Genomic DNA, 10,814 nt, shown 5'->3' with positions numbered 1-10,814 from the left:
GAGAGCCTTCAAATTGTGAGGGGAAACAATGGATATTTCTAATTACGCCTAAACAGGCTTAGCTAAATCAAAATTAAAATTCACCCCGACATTACACCATAACTATCTTTTTCCTATAATGAAAGTAACAAAATGAAACACAAAGAAAAATGATAATTTAAATTAAAAGAAAATTGGAAAACTACACTCACATGAATGTAAGCATTTATTCCCCAACAAAGCTTAGTCGATACCATGTCTATACGATAACATGATCCAACATTAGTAGGGATAAGAAATGTTTCTATAACATGGGATGACTCGTAATATTACAAGTTTTCACATAATAAGATTTAATTTGTCATCTATTAATTTTATAATTTAAGCGAAAGTTATTCCTTTAGCCTCGAGCTACGTAATAGGTCATAATCTTATATCCGACTCGTAAATTTCCATGGTATCATATATGAGATGAGATTTCATAAAAATTAGCGTTTGCATTACATGTTGTAAAAGAAACATCGTAAGGCAATGGCATAAGAAACAATAACATAGAAGAAAGAAACCAAAATTTTCTGCAATTTTGTTTCTTTACTGGTGTTTATTTTTCTTATGATATGTTATGATTGAAGAAATTGGTAATTCTTACTCACCTAGTAGTTTTCTCAAATTATAATCTCTGTAAATTGACTTCATCAAAAATTTACCCACCATCCATTTCTTATCTTTCTCCCAAACTAATAAAATAAAATTATTATCTCCTCAATTCTTTTTAGTTTACTTCACGTTAAATAATTATATATATTATTTAATTATAACTTCATCTAAATTTTTAAGTTTTATACCATCCATGTCATGTCCCCATTTACACGAAATATAATTTTTGTATATATAAGATCTATTCATGCCGCTGTCAACTATTCACTGTAACATGTAACTAGTCTATTAAATATAACCACTGTTAAAAGAATTAAAATCTTAGCTGGAAACCTAACCATCCAGAATATACAACATTTACAACACGAATCAAGGGTTTATCAATCGTTAATAATATGCTATGAAATTAATCATCCGTATAGTGGAGGACGGATCCTTATCCAATTCGGATTTAATGACCACCCCTCCAGCTCGGACTGAGGAAATATTTTAAAGAAAAATTATTAACACCTATCAAACACATGGAAAGGAATATAAGGGATAATTTAACTCTTATATTCCTGTTAAACTATAAAATCCTAAATTCAGTGGTGCAATTTTCTAAATATACAAGATAACTACCTTTTCATTTTATAACAAAGATAATATAGAAATCTAAAAGGTTTTTTATTTGAAATTATAATAAATAAATTAGATTGATATAATTTCTTTTTTTAATTTTTCAAAATATATAAGATAATTATTTTTTATTTTATAAAAAAACAAAATATTTTTTCTTTTATATGAAATTTTAATAAATAAATTATATTGATATAAATAAATGTTTATGGGATTAATTACATCATTAAGATTTGGTCAATATTTCGAACCAATTAATGTGGTTAATCTTCACGACAAAGTGAAAAAATCAATACTCTTCAAGAATAAATAGTATGAATGCATCATTGCCTGGAGTTAGCCATTAAAAACTAGTCATTGGTGGTTACTTAAAAATATTCTAAAAATGGTAGTTACAAATTATTAATTATTTAAAATATTATAAATTTAGTTACAAAGTAGCTATAAAGAATCATAATTATTTATATTAATTCTTTTTTAATATAGTATGCATAATTAATTAAAATAATACTATATGGGTTAAGAAATAGTTACAAATTATTATTTATATAAAGTAGTTGTAAAAAATAACTCAAATTTAATTTAAATACCTTCTAAGGGTTAGGAATTCCTCATAAATATTATTATAGAGTAGTCTATATATTTTAATTATATTAAATCAATTAATTATAATATTAAATAATAATAAGGTTATAAGTAAGGAATATGTTCCAAAATATTATATATTTATAAAGTATAATTGGTTAAGAATTATATAATAATAAAGTAATTAGGAATTTAATTATTTATTTTAATTATATTCAATAAATAATTTATAATATAAAAATTGAATCATAATAAAGATAAAGGGTTAATAAAAGTTACAAAATATCATATATTTATAAAGAAAATGTTAGGAGTGTATTTGTTTTAACTATGTTAAACAAATAAATTAGAGTATACAAAATTAGTAATAATAATAAAGTTATAGGGGTAAAAAATAGAAGGAAACTAATATTACATATTAATAATATTTAGAAACAGACACTAAGAACTTAATAAATTATGGAAGACACCAGGGTGGAAGAATCCAAACACCATGCCTGAATTGATAATTCCAGAGTCATTGCTATGGTTGATCACTTCCACCAGAGGAAGCTTCAAGAGGCTATTGAGATTGAGAGGAATGCAAGAAATTTAATAAGGATGATGGTTGGAAATTGAACAAGAGATGGATTCCAGCCGTCTCTTCATGATTCCAACCCCGTCTCTTCCCCAATTTATTAAGTTCTTGGAGTGATCTGTAATATTAGTTTTCTTGTGTTTTTTTTTTTTTTCACAAAGTCGTTTGCTAGATATATTCAAAAAAGAAGAGGGAGACTAAGCTCCGATTTTACAAAGGATGAGTTCACCGAAATAGCTTGTGGTTGTATTACATTATGACAGTTCACAAAAATGCTTTTACTATTCGATTGAAAGGTCCTAATACAAGTATAAATTCTGATAAATTGGGACAGAAGCAGGCTGACTTTGCAATACATCTAGTCGAAGCTTATAAGGCTGATCTGTCACGCATTTGGAGCCTCCGGATGGTTGTCTACTACTGCAACTCTTGCACTGGAGGGGCTGGTGCTTGGACTGTTTGACCTGATGATCTTGTTCAAAATGAACTTGAGGATCTCACCTGACTCTTGGAAGGTATTTGAGAGAGCGCGGGATTTCTCTTGTTCAAAGAAATACTCGCTTTGATTCATAAGGAGAACTTCAGCGTTGTCTTGGGGAATTTTGGATAAGAGCCTGCACTTACTGCTACTATAAATTTGTTTACAGTTCTGAGAGAGCTATTTGTCTAAGAATCAGGCACTATAGCCGAACTGGATAAACCACAACAGGCCAAAACAGAGGAGCAGAGGAATAGAGAAGCGGGAGTTGTTGAATCGAAGAGGAGGATTCGGTCAAGGGGGAACTCGGAGCTAGATTTTGTAGCGGGCAGACAGGGGCAAGAAGAGGACCAGATCACAAGGAGGAAGCAAGGGCGATCACATGTTTTACTGTTTAGGATTCGATTTTTTGTGTCAAAATCGCCAGAGATGTAATACGACTGTAAAGTTTGGGATTTGCTGCTGTGAATATCTGGCATTTTTTGAATTTGGTCAGAGTCCTTATTAGGAGAGGCGCAATTCATTGGAGGGAATCGATTTGGAGCGATCATGAATATCAGGGAATGAATTGATGCAGATTCATGTGGTTGCATAGGATACTTCCTCTTTCTCGTGAGCAGGCTTGAGTGGCTCTTTTGTCTGCATCTTGATTTTTGGAGTGGAGGACATGAAAAAAATGGTACTCCAAATCCTGAGTTAGCAGACTTTTACAGTGGTTGACGGTTTGATGTAAAAAAAGATTGGATGCTTGTCGATTGTTGTTCATTAAGCTTATTATGATGGTAGAGTCACCAAATATAAGCGCTTTTTTGATCCCTTGGACCTGAAGTTGAAGGATGCCCTGGTAGAGGCCCAGTGCTTCAGCTCTATTGTTGGTTAGATTTCCCAAACCCCATTCGAAAGAGGAAACTGGAATGCCTGAAGGGTTGAGGATGATGTTGCCTGATCCCGATGCTCCCAGATTAAACTTAGATGCTCCGTCAAAGAATAAAGAATGAGATTGCTTTGATTAGAGCCATTTACTAAATTCTTCCTTTGTTAGGCGGATTTTCCAATCAGGATTGTTGGCTTTCCCTCTGAACTTGCTCATTGTGCTGTTGAAGTATTACTGGTCTTGTCAATAAGGTGCCAAATGAAACTTCTTTCCTCTGCCCATACACTGGTGGAGTCGACTTTTTTTGTTGTTTTGGAAGCTATGGTTTCAGAAGCCAGACTTGTTGCTTTGATGAGAATGTGCCTGGTTGTAGTTATTTTATCTTGGAATATCATGTTGTTCTGGGCAATCCATATACGCCACAAAAGAGCAAAAGGGATGGTGTTACAAACTCTTTTAGCTAGATTTTGCTGCACTGATTGCCAAGGGTAGTTTCTCCTCCAGTTTTTTAGAGCTTCCTCAATGGAGTGCTGAGAATTCCAAATGGGGGGTGCAAAAGGGATGATGTTGTTCCAGCATGAGGCTGCAAAGGGACAGGAAATGAATAAGGCTGTATGGATTCTTTTGCAACTTTATAGTTGGGACATCTAGAGGGTCCAACGATGCCTCTTTTCTTGAGATTCTCTACAGTTAGAAGTTTCCCATGTAGGAGAGTCCACATGAAAAATTTGACTTTTGGAATTGCTTCAGCTCTCTTTAAAATTTTCCAGGGTGTCCAAACAGTCGTTGGGTATTCCTTGCTACTTAGATAGTTGTAACCTATGTTGGTTGAATATTTGGTTCGTGTAGGATCCCATCGGAACTCATCCTTTTCATCTTTGATGGTGGGCGCAATACTGTGCAGGTGGTTGCAAAAAGAATCGAAGCTGCCTTTAAGATGGTGGGGTATGGGTGGAAATTCCCATCGCATCCAAACATTGGTTGATACATTCCATTGAGAGATTTGGCTCAGATTAGATATACCTTTGCTTTGTAAATAATGAATTATAGGATCCATACCTGGGAGATTGTTTAAGGGAGGGTTCCCCATGATTTTTTCCGAACCAAAGTTCACTGTTTCACCTCCTTTTGGCACTTTGGAGACATTTTGTGCCATGAATGCAATGGCTTTTTTGCAAAGCTTCCATATCTTTGTACAATTTCTGCTGGGGATCTCAGAAGTGAGAAGATGCTGCCTTGGCTGATTGAGATATTTTGCCTCCAGGACTTTTTTCCACCGTGCTGTTTGATTGTCCAGAAGTCTCCAAATCAACTTTTCGCCAAATGCTAAATTCATGAGAGATGGGGATCTTATGCCAAGACCTCCATTCTCTAGGCTTTGAATGACTTGTGTCCATTTTACTAGGTTGCATTTTTTATTTTTGTTCTTGCCTCCTTTCTAGAGAAGAAATCTGAGAATGTTATCCATTTCTCGATGGTATGAGGCTGGAGCTTGTGCCAGGGAGAATTGATAGAAGGGAAAGGGAGGAGAGACCTGATTTTAGAAGCACCTGTCGCCCAGCTGGATTGAGCCACAGAGTTCCCCATTTCTGAACTTTCCTTTTCATTTTGTCTAATGTTAAATCCCAAACACCTGTCTTTGCATTCCCTATGCTTACCGACATTCCCAAGTAACTGAAGCAGTCCCAATTTAACTTGCAGGGGACACCAAAAATGTTGGCTATGCTGTGAATCGTTTGAGGTGAAGCATTCCATCCATAAATGCAGCTTTTGAGATGATTTATTTGACCTCCTGAATATCTCATAAATTTGTCTAGCAGGGATTTGAATCTTCTTGCTATAATGGTGGTCGCCCCCCCTAGCAATAGGGTGTCATCAGCGAATTGAGAGTGATTTATGTTTTTAATGCCATCTTCAAACTTAATGCCCGTGATGAGGCCTGACTGTCTCTTCTGGTCAAGTGCATAGCTGAATGATTCTGCCATAAGGATGAATATATATGGGGATAAGGGACAACCTTGTCTTAATCCTCTTGAGGATTGAAAGGAAGGTCTAGGTCTTCCGTTGATGAGGGGAGCGATCCATGGGCCAGAGATACAGGCTCTTATGACATTAATAAGGAGAGGTGAGAAGCCCATCCTCTGAAGAACTGCAAATAAGAATGAATGCCTTACCCTGTCGAAGGCATTGGCCAAGTCTAGTTTCAAAATGAATCCTTTTTCATTCCTTGCATGACTTGAATGAATGGCTTCTTGAACCAACAGAATAGAATCTGAAATTTGTCTATTAGCCATAAAGCCTCCTTGGTTTTCAGAGATTAGCATCGGAAGGAGAGGTTTTAGCCGAGAGGCTATGATTTTAGTGAAGATTTTGTATGAAGAATTGCATAATGATATAGGCCTGAAGCGAGAGAAATTGGAAGGGTGGTTCTCCTTAGGAATGAGGGCAAGATGGGTAGAATTTGTATATCCACCAATTTTGCCTTTTTTCTGGATCCACTTGAAGTATTTGATGAGATCCTTCTTTATCAGCTCCCAGTAATCTCTGTAAAAACAAATAGGGAATCCATCCGGTCCAGGTGCCTTGTTGGGATGGAGACTCCAGATTGCTTCCACTATTTCTTCCTCTTTTATTTCTGCTATCAGGCTTTTGTTCAAATCAGCTGTGATTTTAGTAGGCAAATGCTGTAGCAGATCATCATAAGGTTCTTCCTCCTTTGTTTCAGTTAAGAGATCCTTAAAATGGTCTGTGGCAGCTCCTTTGATATCTGCTTGTTCAACGTGCTGAGTACCTGCGCTATCAACAATGGTAGTTATGGTATTTCTGATTTGTCTTGCAGTGGCTTGTTTGTGAAAGAAGGAAGTATTCTTGTCCCCGCTTTCCAGCCACATTTGCCTTGATTTGATGTGCCACTTTTCTTCCTCCTCTCTTTTAATTCTGCTCAGTTGGTTGTAAAGCTCTTCTTCTTGAGCCTTTTCATTTTGGCAATATTCCTTTTGTTCTATTGTGCATTGAAGTTCTGCAATTTTGGACTTAAGCTCACGTTTCTCCTTTTTAGGCTCATTGTAGTGCAATTTGGCCCAATTTTTGAGCATTTTTTGCACATTCCTTAATTTATTTTCCCATATGAAGCCTAGGGATCCTTCAATATGCTGTCCCGAGTGTGCTGGATGATGTTTCATGCAGCTTGATAATCACTCCAAATGTGATTATATTTAAATGGAAGCGGACCGAGGTGGCAGTATGTATCTAGAGCTAGAGTGATAGGGTATTGATCGGAGGCAGCAAATGGCAAGATGGAGGAATTGATAGTTGAAAAGGTTGATAGGAGGGAGAAGTTGACCAAGAACCGATCCAGCCTCTCCATGATGTTGTTGCTGCCCAGCCTACAATTGCTCCATGTATACTTGCGATTTTTTGGAGGTATATCTATCAAGTCACCAATGTGCATTATATTTTCCATTTGATTTCTGAAAGGATCTGGCATAAATCTCCCCCCACGCTTTTCATTGGCATGTAGGATTAAGTTGAAGTCACCTCCTAATATGATGTTACTGTTATCTTCTTCCATGATGTTTTTACTGAGGGTTTCCCAACAGATTTCTTTATCCCTGTAGTGATTAGGGACATATAAATTAAAAATGACAATCTACTGTTTGCTAATGTTATTTCTCAGAACCGTTTTATCCAATTCTATTCAATTAGATCAGCTTCACTATTCCATTCATTGTGATTCCAGATGGTAGTGATTCCACCAGAAGCCCCTCTAGCTTCGCATATGCTTCCTTTGTAACATTTATACTTTTCAACGATCCTGTTGATTTCTGGTTCTCTTTGCTTTGTTTCCTATAATAAGATAATGGATGGTTTCTCCTGCGCTATAAGATCTTTTAGAGCATTGGCTTTGGAGGGGTGCCCAAGTCCCCTGCTGTTCCATGAAAGAATTTTGATCATTTCAGACCTCTAATTCGAGGAGGTGCTCTACCTCCCTTGTCTCTACTTGCTATTTCTTGATCTTTTTTGCCTTGAATGTAAGATTCTATTGGATTCTGCAGTCCAAGGGCTATATCTTTCTGCGCATTCTCATCCCTATGTTGTTTTGAGGTCTTTTTGCCTGGCTTCTTTTGACCATCAAAGGAAGATCCCTGGTCCTTGGAGTTACTGCGAGTGATTCTAGGAGGGAGGGGGTCTGATAAGAGGGGGGGGAGGGTAGTCATAGAATGAGGGGAAGAGGGATGTTCAGGAGGATTCGAGGGAGTAGGATCATCTTCAGGAAGGGAGAGAACATGGAAAGGATTGGAGGATGGGGGAGATTGAAGGGATTTTTCCAATCCAGGGGATTGAGGTCGATGAGGAGGGGAAGGAGGAGGAGATGGGGATTGGGCGGAAGGGTTAAGAGAGGAAGGTCCAGGTTCATTGGGCAAAATGGGGCTAGGTGCTGGTTTTTTCCTTTTTACCACTTCCCATTGTTGTTCTTGAGTATTGTTATCAACATTAATGAGCTTAGTACAGCGATTAGCAAAATGACCATACTCGTGACATACCTTACACTTGAAGGGGATCTGTTCGTAATCGAGTTGTTGTATGTGCGACCATTCATCAACTTTGAGCTTGATGGCTTCTGGAAGTCCTTTGCCCAGGTCAACCTCGACACAGATACGGGCACATGCCTGCATGTTGTCTCTTGGCTCGCTCCTGTCAATATATTTTCCAACTGCATTTCCGATGGCACGCACTGATTCATCTCCCCAGCAGTGTAATGGGAGATGGGGGAGGCGAACCCAGACAGGAACCACATTAGGAATATCAAGCTCTGGATCGAAGTCTGGCGTCCATTTGTTTAAGTACAGACCTCTGGAGTCCATGAAATAAGGCCCATTGCGAAATATCAGGTCCTTGTCGTTCTTTGTCTCAAAGTGGAAGGTGAAGTATCCCTTCCCGCAGAATCTAATAGCAATTTTCCCTTGAATTTTGTCCGCCCAGTTTCTTTCCACCCACCTCTGAACAGTTTTTGGTGAGGGCCAAAGGCCTGTGAATTTCCCTATCAGTCCCTTTTCTGCCAAAGCAAGTGCAGCCATTCTGGGCAAGGTAGGAGGAAGGGAAACTTCTTGCAATCCCTCTATTTTTTTTACGAATTTAGAGATGGCAGGGCGAGCTCGTTGGGGCGGCAAAGAATTTATGAGAGCTGAGAAAGCTAGTTGCTGAGCGGCCTCCTCCGGTGGAGCCTCCGGAGGGGCCATCTGGAATAGGATCTAGCAGCAAACCCGGGTGTAGTCAAAGGCGGCTGTAGCAGTTGCAGAGCACGCAGGCTAGGTCTTTTAATTTTTTTAGTTTCCTTGTGTTTTTTACCCCTATAACTTTATTACTATTTAATAATTTTTCCATATTCTGATTTATTTGTTTAACATAATTAAAACAAATACGCTCCTAACATTTTCTTTATAAATATATAATATTTTGTAACCTTTATTAACCCTTTATCTTTATTATGATTCAATTTTTTATATTATAAATTATTTATTTAATATAATTAAATTAATTAAGTAAACTCCTAATTACTTTATTATTAGATAATTCTAAACCAATTCTTAACCCTATAATTTATAAATATATAATATTTTGGAGCTTATTCTTTACCCTATAACCTTATTATTAATCAATATTATAATTAGTTGATTTAATATAATTAAAATATATAAACTACTCTATAATAATATTTATAACCAATTCCTAACCTTTAAAGCATCTTTTTAATTAATTTTTGAGTTATTCTTAAGAACTAATTTATATATAAATAATAATTTGTAACGATTTCTTGACCCATATAGTATTATTTTAATTAATTGTTCGTACTATATTAAAAAGAATTAATATAAGTAATTATGATTCCTTACAGCTACTTTGTAACTAAATTTATAATATTTTAATTAATTAATAATTCCTAACTATCATTTTTAGAATATTTTTAACTAATCACCAACGACTAGTTTTCAACGGCTAACTGTGAGCAATGATGCATCAATACTATTTATTCTTGAAGAGTGATTGATTTTTTCACCTTGTCCCGAGGATGAACCAAATCCTAATAACGTGATTAATCTGGAAGACATTTATTTACAATATAGATCACAAAATCCTTACATCTAACATATTAATATAATTTCCCCTTAAAATCTTAATTCATTTAAACTATATTTGAAAATACACATTAGAAAGTAATTAAAATCCAATATATTCCTAAAAAAACTATCATCTAATATATCTTATATATTCATAAAAAAAATGATCATCTAATATATATTAAATATTTTTATGTTATATAATAATTATAGTTTAATATATTTTAAACAAAAGTTATTAAAATAAAAATTCAATTAAAAAATAAATTTTAAAATCAATAATATTTTAAAATTGAGTAATATAATTGAGAAATTAAAAAAAAAAGAAGATAAATCTCTATTTAGAGGTCCCTGTTTGTTGTTATAGTCACCTTTAATGACAAATTTAGATATGTGATAATCAAATATGTTTTTATTTGAAAGCTACAATTTCTCATTATAAAGTTGCATTGGTAATTACCTCTTTCAACCTCTCATGCTACCTATCATATAATGTTATTAAAAATAAAACATTTCAACTCATAGGCTACCTAATTACATCACACAATTCAACTCATTCCATCATATAATGATAATAAATAAGACAATATATACCATCAACCATAAGCCTCTATCTCATTATATTTTAAACAAAAATTATTAAAATAAAAATTCAATTAAAAAAAATAAAAAAAAATAATATTTTAAAATTGAGTAATATGAATGAGGAATTAAAATATATTAGATAAATCTCTATTTGGAGATCCTTGTTTGTTGTTATAGTCACCTTTAATGACAAATTCAGAGATGTGAGAATCAAATATGTTTTTATTTGAAAGCTACAATTTCTCATTATAAAGTTGCATTGGTTATTACCTCTTTCAACCTCTCATGCTACCAATCATATAATGTTATTAAAATAAAACATTTCAACTCATAGGCTACCTA

This window comes from Pinus tabuliformis, chromosome X (assembly GCF_031772625.1).
Source record: "Pinus tabuliformis cultivar Carrire ecotype Pingquan chromosome X, CPIR1, whole genome shotgun sequence".
Classification (NCBI taxonomy): Eukaryota; Viridiplantae; Streptophyta; class Pinopsida; order Pinales; family Pinaceae; genus Pinus; species Pinus tabuliformis.
Note: the sequence above shows the minus strand (reverse complement) of the source record.